General features: G+C 34.7%; 1 protein-coding gene across 1 annotated transcript in view; it reads left to right on the forward strand.

The window, feature by feature from the left end:
- The window catches only part of EXOC4 (exocyst complex component 4), a 913,849-nt gene that overhangs the window by 628,158 nt on the left and 273,190 nt on the right, over nt 1–12,501 (forward strand). The window lies entirely within an intron of this gene.

A 12,501-nucleotide genomic window follows, 5' to 3' on the forward strand; every position in this document is an offset into this window, starting at 1 on the left:
AGTATGATTGGGCTCAGAGTGTCTGATCTAGCTGTAGCCCATCCTCAGTTTGGAGAAGAAGGGTCCCCTGAATGTTAGAACAGGTTTTTAAGGGCATTGGGAATCCAGGATCAGTCTGAACTCCAGTGGTAAGTTTGGGGAATACAAAGACAAAAATAATACATTTACTACCTTCAAGGAGTTCCTAAGAGAGCACACACCATATATATATATATATATATATACCCCAAAAGAATCCAAAGGTCTGATCCTAAAAATAATCTGACTTGTTATGGAGTCTAACAATCACAGTACAGTACAGTGGAATGTTAATTTTCCTTATTACATTTTGGGTTCTTCTCTAGTTCCATCATTCACTGTTAATGTAGTTGCTTCCCTCCCTAGAGTAGCTTGTTTCAGCTTCTAGTATCCCTTGCCTCCAGTACACATATATGCTAGTGTATATACACATAGACACACATGCACACCACAGATCTTCCCACGTAGAATCAATATCTATTATAATTAAATTGACCTCTGAAAATGGGGATAGTGAGACATACTTTGTCAGTGCCCATGTCAATGATCTAAATGATGTGAAAATTTGTTTAAATATTTGTTAGATAAGAAGCCAGGGGAAGAATCTCAATTCTTGCTGACTCCTTGGTGACATGTTAATTCTTCTCCTCCTCAGTCAACCTATATGTGAAGCCTTTTAATGTAGTTTAATCTACGACCTAACTTAGTTTACCTATAGAGTTTGTTTGATGAAGTTTGTTTCCAGGGAGGGGGAAGGAGGGAGGGGGAGGGATGTTACGAGATCATGATTATATAACTCAGTTCAACTTTTATGGCTTTGAAGGATACACTGGAATTACATTGGAATTATGAATCTTTTTATTTTTTAATATTGTATAGCCTAAGAAGTATATATGAGATTGAAATATGTAAAAGAAATATTTCTCTGTCACTTTCATGTAATTTTGCCTATTAAGAGGGTTTTGGAGACTCCCCATGGGGTTCAGTTTTTTTCTGAGGCAGGCCTGAACCTGTGCTTGAGCATCATAGCACCTAGGTTTTTACCTTTATAATTTTTGTTTCAAGCTAAATGTATATTTGGCAGCAGTTACCACCATATGAACTCCCATAGCAGCATAAATTGCTGTTAGGAGTTGGCCCCTTGGGTATTTCATGGAGAAAACATGAGTCTCCTTTCAGCTTGCAGACCTATCAATTTCTTCTTTGATAGCACTTTTCTCCCAGGGCTGTTTTGAGGATCCAATGAAGAAACATTTGTAAAGTGCTTAGCATAGTGCCCAGAATATAGTAGGTATTTAATAAATGTTTATTTTCTTTCCTTTCCTATTTATTTACCCAAATAATAGATTAGGGGAAATGTAATCCTTTTTATATGTAACTAGATTTCCTAAAAATAAATGTCATCTCAAAAAAAAAAAATAGTCAAAGTGGCACTCAAGCTATCCATTGACAACTACCTCTGAATTAAAATAAATATTGCAATTTTCGTTTTTAAAACTCTGAATGTAAGTTATTCCTGTTATTTCAAATAATTAAACATGCCCATCTTTGGGGCCTTTCGGGCATTAACTTTAGTCAGTAATGCAAAATTCAATTAGGATTTATGTGAAGCTTCCTGCAAGCCAGTCTCACTAGGCAAATAACTCCTTTGGCAATAATCTAGAACAGATAATTTGGATGACAGGCCAATGACAAGAATAGTTTTGTTAAATGAGAAATGAGAACGTTGAAGAGATTTGAAACTTTTTTGAAGAGATATCTATTGACTTCAGTGGGGGAGGGAACAAGTCACATTGTTTGGACTACCTGTAACTTTTTGCCTTAAATACTTCAAGGAGCTGATATTTTGATTATGTGATTACTTGTCTATCCTCTTATGTTGCTAGCTTAAGAGATGGTCTTTTTTCTATTTTTTTTTTTTGGGTGGGGGGGGAGATAAGAAGCCAGAAGAAGAATCTCAACTGTTGCTGACTCAGTGGTGACATGTTAATCCTTCTCCTCAGTCAGCCTATATGTGAATTCTCTTAATGTAGTTTATTCTACAACCTGACTTAGTTTACCTATAAAATTTGTTTGATGAAGTTATTCCTGCAACATGTTGGTGAACCTTTTTTCCAATAATAAATCTATAGTCCCTTACCAGAGCCCTATTTAAACTCTTTTCAATGTGGTAGGAGCTAATGCTATGTTGGTATGGTTCTTGAGAAACCAGTATCATTTCCATTCCACAAACAAGTTGAATATTGGTAGTACCCTAGTATGAAATGACAATTTTAGGGGAAATAAGAGGAAAGGAGATTGGCCGACAATGGAGTTGGCTTTTTTATCATGATTGGCCCCTGCCCTCCTCACTTGATCATTGGTTGATCCTGACAACTTTCAGATCATTGAACCAAGTCTCTTGTTAATAATTCTTCAGGGTCACATTTATGTCATATTTAACATCTTGGAGCATTTAATTCTTTGTCTTTTTTTTGCCCCAGTACTCCAAATGACCTGCAAACTCTTCAGTTCAGTTCAACTCAAGTATGCATTTACTAAAAGCCTGTGGTGTGCCAGGCAACTGTGCTAAATCCTAGGAATAAAAATAAGGGGAAGAAAAGACAGTTCCTGTCCCTCAAGCTCATAGTTATAATGGGGGAAGAAAACACATAAAAGAAAGCAGAAGGTGGGAGGAGGGGAGAGTTAATCCAGTTCTCCTTTGGCTCATGGGAAATGTCTGGGCCATGAGCTAGCTCCTTTCCCTTTTCTTTCTCCATTATGTAACACAATGCCTAAGATGGAGTAAGTACTGAATAATTGCTTGTTGATTGAATGACCATGTTAGTTCCAGATTGTGAAGAATTTTAAATTGAGAGTCAATGAAAAATTTTTAAGGAAAGGAGTGACATTATTAGGCTTGTATAGTAAAAGATTATTTTTGCGGTCATGAAATTAGAGAAGTAAGCCTGGAATTAAAGGGGCCTGTTACTATGCTATTATAATGGTCTAAATAGTAGGTGAGGAGGGCTTAATTGCCCTTGTAATGTTGAAAGAGTTTAAGACAAGGGATTCATATAATTGATGACAGTTACATGAGCATTAATTTCTTTTTTATTTATTTATTTATTTGTTTATTTATTTATTTTTTTAATAGCCTTTTATTTACAGGATATATACATGGGTAACTTTACAGCATTAACAACTGCCAAACCTCTTGTTCCAATTTTTCACCTCTCCCCCCCCCCCCAGATGGCAGGATGACCAGTAGATGTTAAATATATTAAAATATAAATTAGATACACAATAAGTATACCTGACCAAAACGTTATTTTGCTGTAGAAAAAGAATCAGACTCTGAAATATTGTACAATTAGCTTGTGAAGGAAATCAAAAATATGAGCATTAATTTCTATCAACAGCAGTCATTTTTCCAATTTTATACATTTCAAAGCACTTTATACACACAATCTCATTTGGTCAATATATTGTTTAGTATTACTTATGCTTATATCTTTCTTTTACCACTTCCATCATCTCTCCCTTTTGTGGTAGAAGGACCCATGGGAGGAGTCCAAGCATTATGACTGCTTTTCTGTTTTCACTGTGTTTTAGTGGTTCAGACTTCAACAGGACACGGAAGGCAGGAAGAAATGAGGAAGCTAAGTTACCTTTAATAATTTTATCTAATTATAATAATTTAGAAAGTATCCTATTTTTAAAGCTTATGTTCAGTAGATATGTAGTTCTAGTAATTTATTGTACTTTAATTTGCACCCTCAGTCATTGTTTCTCTGTGCTTTTTAATCTACCATGAACAAAGTATTAAATAGAGCCCACTGGATATGAATATGAAGAGGATGGAAGATAGACTATGACCTGCATCTTTATGCCTTTCTCCCTAAGTTCATACCTCCTCTCCATGGTGTTCTCCATCTGGGAAGCTGACAGCACAGGCTGGTTATAATGATGCTTTCAAATTTCTTCACTGAGTCTGTAATTAAATGACATCACTGAGTCTTAAATGCATCTGCTGTGAAAGTCAGAAGGCTAAATTATCCCATTAAAGGGAGAAAAGTGTTGCTCAGTGTTAAAGAAGCTCAAGTTTAGTATGCTGAAGAGTTGCTTCGGGAAAGCTGTTGAAAGCCAGTTGAGCATGGTACATTGTGGAAAGATTGGGAGGCCGGGAGGCCATGGGATTTAGAACAAGCTGTTCAAGAACTACAGCTGCACTCTAGCAAACTTAAAAAAAAAAAAATACTGTTTTCTCTAAAATGTAGTTAACTGCTTGGCTGCTGGAATTAGCTCCCAGCTGCTAGCATTAGCTCCCAGCAGCTGGGATGTTATAATCCAGTGAGATAAGCAGGTCATCATGAGAGCTGTGTAGTGTGAGGTAGCTGCATCATGTTAGTGAGGTTACAGATTCAATCCCTAAAGGACAAATAGTACCACCTTTTTCTTGACCACAGATAACTAACTCACTAAGAATGGGGAGGAAGTTTTCTCAAAATATTTTGCCATGGAATAACTATAGGGGATCAGTCAAGAGAATGGCTATAGATCAATACAAATCCATTACTGTTATTATAATAACCTAACAGCCATAGTAAGGATGTGTGTAGAAGCATAAGCAGAACTCATTTAAGACAATTTATCTGAGCCCTATCTTCCACCTTGAACAAAATGATTCTGTGATTCTACAGTGAAGAAGTTACTGGTTGTGCATTGATATTTTTCACCCACGTATGTGGATTTGGTAATCATCTGTGGTATCATCCTTTTTAAATGCAAAAGATAATAATATGAGTACTTAAGTGATCCCAGTGTGGCTGGCTTTCTAAGCATTCTCTTGTCACTAGGAATTTTCATTTTTTCCTACCTATTTATTTTTCCTTCTATATCCACATCCAGTTGATTTATGTTAAATCAATGATCATGATGAAAATTATAACTGACATTTATATATTATTTTAACATTTGCCAGGTGCATTATATTCTCTAATTTTATCCTAACAACAATTTTAAGAGGAAAATGTCACAGATAATACTATCCATATTTCCCTTATCTGTATAATGGGATAATAAATCAATTTCTACCACTTTTTAGTGATTCCAGACTGTTTATTAAAGCATGAAATTTTTGCTCAACTTTGGTTATGATGATCAGCACTAAGTGCTAAGTGAAGGAACTGGGAGTCCTGGTAACTGCAACTAATGGGGTACAGTGATGTAGGACAGTTCTTTTCTAAAGCAAGCCAGTGAGTTTGTTTGGGTTTTTTCCTCTAATGTATGTACTGACTTAAAGCACCAGGCCATGACTGAAGAAGCAGCATGGCATTAGTAGCACTGAACTTGGAGTCAGGAAAACCAAGCTTCCAGTTCTGCCTCAGAAATTTACAGTGTTGTGATCCTACACAGCAAACCAAGAAAGTCAATGCTACAGCTTTGACTATCCCTATCTGGCTCATCTGCAAGATTATTTAAATGAAACCTGGGAAAGTTGCTTTACCTCTCAGGGCCCCAGGCAACTCCCTAAGTACCAGTCTGTATTGGTGGAAGCAATTCTTCACTTGGAACTCTTTATTTTACTGAAATCCCAAATCTGTCACCAGATAAAATAAGTTTAGGTCAAATGTTATATTATTTTAATATACATTATTATAGATTTTTTGGTAATGTAGAAGTTACTTTAGTATGTATTATATATTAAGAGTGAAGAGATTATTTAATGATTTTTTTTCTTTTATTATAACTTCACCCAATCAAAATGTCTATAATTGATAAGATCTACAGTTTATGATTTGATGCTCACTATCAAACAAAGTTCCCCTGGTTCTGATATTTTCACTAACAATTGAAATGCTAGCATGTAACATTTCTTTAAATAAATATTTGCTGAGCGACTACTTTGCCAAAGTCCCAGTACTAGACACCATTGGGCATATAAAAATGTTTACTGTCCCTGCTCTGCAGAAACTTACAGTTCATTAATTCCTGTAGTAGTACATATTTGCTGCCATATCTCTCATATGCCATTTTGGCACTCCAACAGAATGCAAACACCTTGAGGTCAGGGATCTTTTTTCATTTTGTCTTTCTGTTTTCAGTACCTAAGACACAGTAGATATTTAATAAATGGTGACAGAGAATGGGGAATTGCAGAGATACCCATCAGTTGGGAAATGGCTAAAAAAAGTTGTGGAATATGATTGTGACATAATACTATTGTGCTATAAGAAATTATGAGCACATTAATTTTAGAAAAACATGGAAATACTTGCAGGAAATATGAAGAGTAAAATTAGCAGAATCAAGAGAACATTGTATACAATAATATCAATATTGTTTTAAGAATGACTTTGAATGAATGTTATTTTGTCTATTATAAATAGCCAAATTAATTATAAAGGACATTTAAAAAAGATGCTATCTGCATCCAGAGAAAGAACTGATAAATAGAAGTATTTATAGAGTAATTTTGCATGTATGTTTTTACATATATATACACACACACACACACACACACACATATATATATATTTCTAATGGTAGTCCTCTTTAGGGTGGGAGGAGAAAAAGAAATTTACATGATAATTTTGTTTTGTATTTGAAAGGAATAGCAAGTTGTGCATATTTTGCATTTTCATAGACAATCATCTTTTTTATTGTAATATGCTATGAAAATGCTTGACTTATTCCATAAATTAAATTTTTTAAAAAGCATTTGTTGAATTAATGTGTTTTATAATCATAAGGGTCTCATAAAGAAATCCAGGGTCCTTGGGTATATCTTCACACACAGGCATACTCCTAAGTAAATATCAGATCCTTTTGTGTAAGCTCCCTCCTCACTAATGTATAATCCTCAGTTTTCTCAGTTAAATTAGTAATACCAATACTTTTCCTGGACTATTACAAGCATAATATATCCAGAAGTGTTTAGACTTTCAAATAATTGTACATACATATACATACAATCAACTATAGAACAAATTTGTATTAATTTGGAGTAAGCACCAAGGAGATACTAAGAATAGGGACTTTTACAGACTGAAAAACAGGTGTCTAAGGCATTTCCAAACTAATATCTATTTTAGAAATATGACTGAAGTTTTTAGTAGTATGTGCAGTATTATGGAAGAATAGCCCTAGGGTGCTTGTTCAGCATCAACAAAGGCAAGCCTCCTTTTTTTTCCTCTTTGCATTTTCCCAATGTGCTCATTCAGTTACTCCCCAAAAGACCTGCATTTTGTTTTTCACCATAATAACTCTCTCATTTATCAGTTTCTAGCAGGTTTTGGAATCAAACTCAGTCAGCATTTTGCTTTATCAGCAAGTGTAGTAGTGACATCTAGTGACAAAAAGAAGGGAATATGGTATAGTGGAAAGAACACTGAACCTGGCTGCCTACTTGACCACTCCCATGATCTTGGATAACACCCTTAAGGTTCTTTGCTCATGAGTAAATTAGAGATAGCAATGCCTGTTGAGAAGTCTGCATCATAAGCAGATAAGAGGTTTTGAAGTAATCATTGTACTCTAAGGTTTTTATGCATTTTATACCATATTTTCCAACCTTTTGTTTTGCCATTCTTTCCTGTGTCACAGAATAGTTCAGTTGATCAAATTTCTCATGAAATTTCTCTACTTCATGCTCTACAGCAGATATTGACAAGTAAGCTTCCAGTGGCACATAAGTGTTATGGTCGGCTGCTTGCCTATGCATAAGCAAAACATGTCAGTTATGTAGAAGGAGCATTGCAATGCACAAAATAGAGATCCAGATAGTGTCCTCTAGAGCCTTCCTATAGAGGATTTAAAGAGAGTTCTGGAGGAAATCCCACTAGATGAGAAGACATGGAAAAGTTGCATCAACACTGATGGAGAGAGCACACAAAGATAGGGATGAGATGACAGATTAAGTAAACTGTTACCCCATTATTAGTGTTCCAGTCTATTTTCCATGCCTCCCCTACCCTTAATGTGAAAATTAAATAAGACATGTTGAAAAACTGCAAAATGTTTTACATATGCATATATATATATATATATATATATATATATATATATATATATATATATATTATGTGTGTGTCTGTATATGTGATATTTTTCAAAGGTAAGTGAAGGTTTTTCTCATCTTTATAAGCCATTCTAACTATGTAACAGGATATGAAGGAAACTTCGTCCATTGTAGTGATAAGCAGAAAGCTTAGATACTTAGATTGTACATTTTACCATTATAACCTGATCATTTGATTTAATTCAACAAGCATTTAAGTGCCTACCATGTTCAAGTCACTGTGTTCATTTTGATTTACATTCATCAGCCACCAATATAGTTCATTAAAGATGATTTTAATCATCCTTGAGATTTCCACTCCTTAATGCCTGTTGTCCATACAGATAGATAATGTCGACTCTTTTTTGTTCTTTATTGAATTTCCAAATCTCTTTAGCCCAAACTCAGTGTGTCAACATGTCCAAAAGAAAGCTTATCTCCTTCCTGTTGCTGATATTACTGTTTCTCTCTGTATCACTCTCATTGTCTCGTAATTTAGAATTATCTTTGACTCTTCTCTTTTCTCACCCCTCATTCAGTAAGTTCCATCCTCATAATGTCAGCTCACTCTTAATCTGTTTTCCATCACCGTAATATATACCCTTCTTATAATTCACCTGCAATAATAACCTTCTAATAAGTTATAGTCCTCCACTGTCACTGCCCTCCAATCAGTCTAAATACTGCTGCTGCCAAAATATTTCTTTGATGCTCCACCCATTGATCAAAAATCTTCAGCGTTTGCCTTCCAAAAAGAAAAAAAGTTTGTATTCATTTGCTTGAAATCCAAGTTAATCTTAAGACTTATCTTATATTATTCATCTTTGTACATTTTATGTCATAGCCAAACTGCTCTGTGGACCCCCAAATAAGCCATAACTCTCCCATGTCTTTGGTGATTCCATATGCCTGGAATGTTTTTTTTCCTTGTCTTTGTCTGTTGAATTCCTAAATCATCTTTTAAGCCCCAGTTCAAATGCTACTTCTGAGAAACCTTCCCAGATTCCCTTCCCTTTCCCTTTGAATGTTACATGATATCATATTTTAGAAGTTGACATGTTGTCTCAATCAATAAAATGTAAGGTCCTTGAGGTCAATAATTGTTTCATTTTTTTGTCTTTTTTTTATACCCAAAGCCTAGCACAATATATAGTTGGCAATTACTAAATGTCTACTAATTTATTATAGCTCTTTAGTGTGTTTATCATGTAGCTTTTTATTTTATGATTATCTATGCTTTTATATTAGTTTTCTACTTGAATGTATGATTCATGAGGAGAAGAGCACTCTCTTATCTAAACTTTTTTTTTCATACTGCCAATGGAACAGTGCTCTGCATATAATAAGATCCTTAAAGGTTTATGAAATGAATGAATGTTTTAGTTCTAATTGCCTATCTCTTAGTATGTAGAGTCACCTTCTAGTTGTTATTAAATGCTTATTGATTGATTTAGACCTAGAAGGGATTTTAGAAATTATTTAATCTTCCTCATGTTAAAGATGAAGCTGACATCTAACAAAGGAAGACCTTGTTTGTACAAGATCATATAGGTGGTGAGCAGCTAAGCTGAGATTCAGCCCTTCAAATCTAGTGCTACTATGAATCTCTGAGGTCATTGATGAACTTCCCATGTAAAATGAATCACTGAGTGACTCCTCATGCTACCTACCTCAAAGGGAAGCATAGAGCTTCTTTACTTACCCCTGTTCATGTTTCCTGCCCTCCTCTTGATGAATTGGAGGCTGAGATTTGTAGTTTATTATGCCTCGGGCTCTGTAGAACCTGATTTTCAGATAAACCGGGAACATCCATTCTCTGGAATGTCATTCCCAACAGCTTTCAAAAGCATTAAACTCACTTAGAAAATAATTAGTAATCAAAAAGGGCATTTAAATTCAATTCTCTGAAGCATAGAGGGAAATGTACTTTACATCGATTGAATTATCAGTACAAATATCTGCTTAGTTGAAGTAATAGTAATTAGGTTTTAGTGAAAGAAGACATTTGTGAAGATTTGGAGGATATGGGTTGTTTTAATCATCTGTGCTTCATTTTTAGCAAGGCCAGAGAAGAGTGGATACCAATAGGATTTGAATTGGGGTTACTTTCTCCTCTGCATAGAATCATAGAACTTCAGAGCAAGGAGTATGCTTAAAGATGGGGAAGCTAAGATCTACAAAAGTAAAGTGTCCTCTTTTAAGATCACATAGCTAATTAGTGGCAGGGTCAGGATGAGCACCTGCATATCTTAATCTCCCTTTTCAGTGATTTTTACCAAGTACCCAAAGGTAATGAATCAAAACATGTTTCCATATCGTTAACAACTTAGTTTTAAATTGATGCTCACTAGATTCTTTTCTCATGTATAGCAGTGATACCAAAATACTAATGGATTTTTTTTTTAACCTGCAAAAGGATTAGGGAGATCTTTCATTTAGAAACTTGGGTAAACAGGAACTGTTCTAGCCATTTGTTTTGTCTTCCTTCTCCAGAATTGCCTTTCACCTTTTGCTATTGCCTAAATAAGTGTTAAAAAATCTTTAATGTATTTTATTTATGCATTTACACATTTAAGTTGCCCATAAAGGAGCCTTCATCATGTCCAGAGAGGATGATTATTTTATTTGTAGTTGAGCCTTTGTAAAAAGAGTGAAAAGCAAAATACGGTTATGGAAGAAAGTTGTTCACAGGGAGCAAAGGTCTGAGTTACTATCATCATATTGTCATAAGTGGAGCTCTTATATGATATGCAATCAAACTCCAAAATGGAAATGAGAACAAGATAATTGAGGAAATTTTGAAACTTTGTAATTGAATATGTTTTTCTTTTTTTAAGTGAATGGCAAAAAGTGAGCATGTGTTTAAAATCTTTCAAGAGATGGCATTATATAACAGAAAATAATACTCTATTTTTGATTATGTGAACTAATGGGTTAGAGCATTAGTGTAGATGATATTAAATAGTACATGATCTTTGGAGAGCTTTTCTATCTTGCTACACTATTTGGATGTTACAGCCAGATATAGGGGAAAAGGCAGGGATCTATGACTTAGTTTCAGATTTGTCTTAGAATTGTGGGGTAGTGAATTTAGAGAGCTTTCATTTCTTTTTTAAAAATGTATATCTTCTAAATAACCTTATTTCAATTTTTTGCTTTTATCTGAGGAAAATGATCAGATGAGTGAGAGAGTAGAAAAAATTCCCCTTATTTCACAATTTTTTTCATAAATGATGCTTAGGTCAGTTTCTTAAAGTCTCTGAAATAATTTCAAAGTGACATTTAAGGGATGTTTATTCGATTAAACATAGCAAACATATTAAATGCTTATTCTGGGCTTAACACTTAAAATACAGAAATGAAGTAAGATACAGGTTCTGCCTTCAACAAATTTATCAGCTAGTTTGGTAGAAGACATACAGAACTGGATCCCAATTATCATGAATAAGGATTCCCATGAATTGACCCCATATTTGAATTTCGTTGCATAATTTCATTGGGCTGGAACCAATTACCATATTGTGCACAAATAATTAGGAGCAACTCAGTGGGACAGTGGATAGTACTCTAGCCCTGGAGTCAGGAGGAGATCCTCCTGAAGAAGGTTCAAATTAAGACTCAGACACTGACCAGCTGGATGATTCTGTGGAGTCACTAAACCCTGATTGCCTCAGTTTTTTCATCTGTAAAATGAGTTGGAGAAGGAAATAGCAAACCACTCCAGTATTTTCTCCAAGAAACTCCAAAAGGAGTCACAGAGAGATGGATACAACTGAATCAACCAAACAATACAAATAATTATGATAAAGTCAGAACATGATTAATGTTTGTAAGAACGTTGAAGAGAGACTGATAACTCTAAGATGAGAATACAAAAATCTGAGAGTGTTTCATCTGAACTGAGTCTCAGGGAAGAGGATAGGAAGAATAGCATTCCATGTATAGGAATTAGTGTGAGCAAAGACATGGAGACAAAGGCAAGAATGGGGAAAAATTAGAAGGGAATTTCAGATAGAACAATGAGTATGTTAAAAAAAAAAAAAAAGAATAATAGGACTGGGAAGGTGGATTGCAGCAACACTGTGTAGTTCTTCCAGGTTCAGAAATTTATACCTTATATACTAAGCAAGAGGAGGCACTGAAAATTTTTAATAGGGGAGAGTGACATAATCAGGAATGACATAATCCTTTAAATTCATAAATGCTTGATTTCCTTTTTAATTAGAATGTAGGGAAGTAGAAAGTGCAAACAGTGGTATAATGTAATGCTGTAGAAAGTAAGGGGGGAGGGGTGAAACTGTTTGCCAAACATTAAAGAAAGGCAGCACAAAGATTATGTGGAGTAGATGAGACAACAATCCATACAGAAATAATTGCAAGTTGATCAATATTCCCTGGAATTCTCCCTGATGATCCCTGTGCTCAACTGAGGACATTGTACA

This window comes from Sarcophilus harrisii, chromosome 5 (genome assembly GCF_902635505.1).
Source record: "Sarcophilus harrisii chromosome 5, mSarHar1.11, whole genome shotgun sequence".
Classification (NCBI taxonomy): Eukaryota; Metazoa; Chordata; class Mammalia; order Dasyuromorphia; family Dasyuridae; genus Sarcophilus; species Sarcophilus harrisii.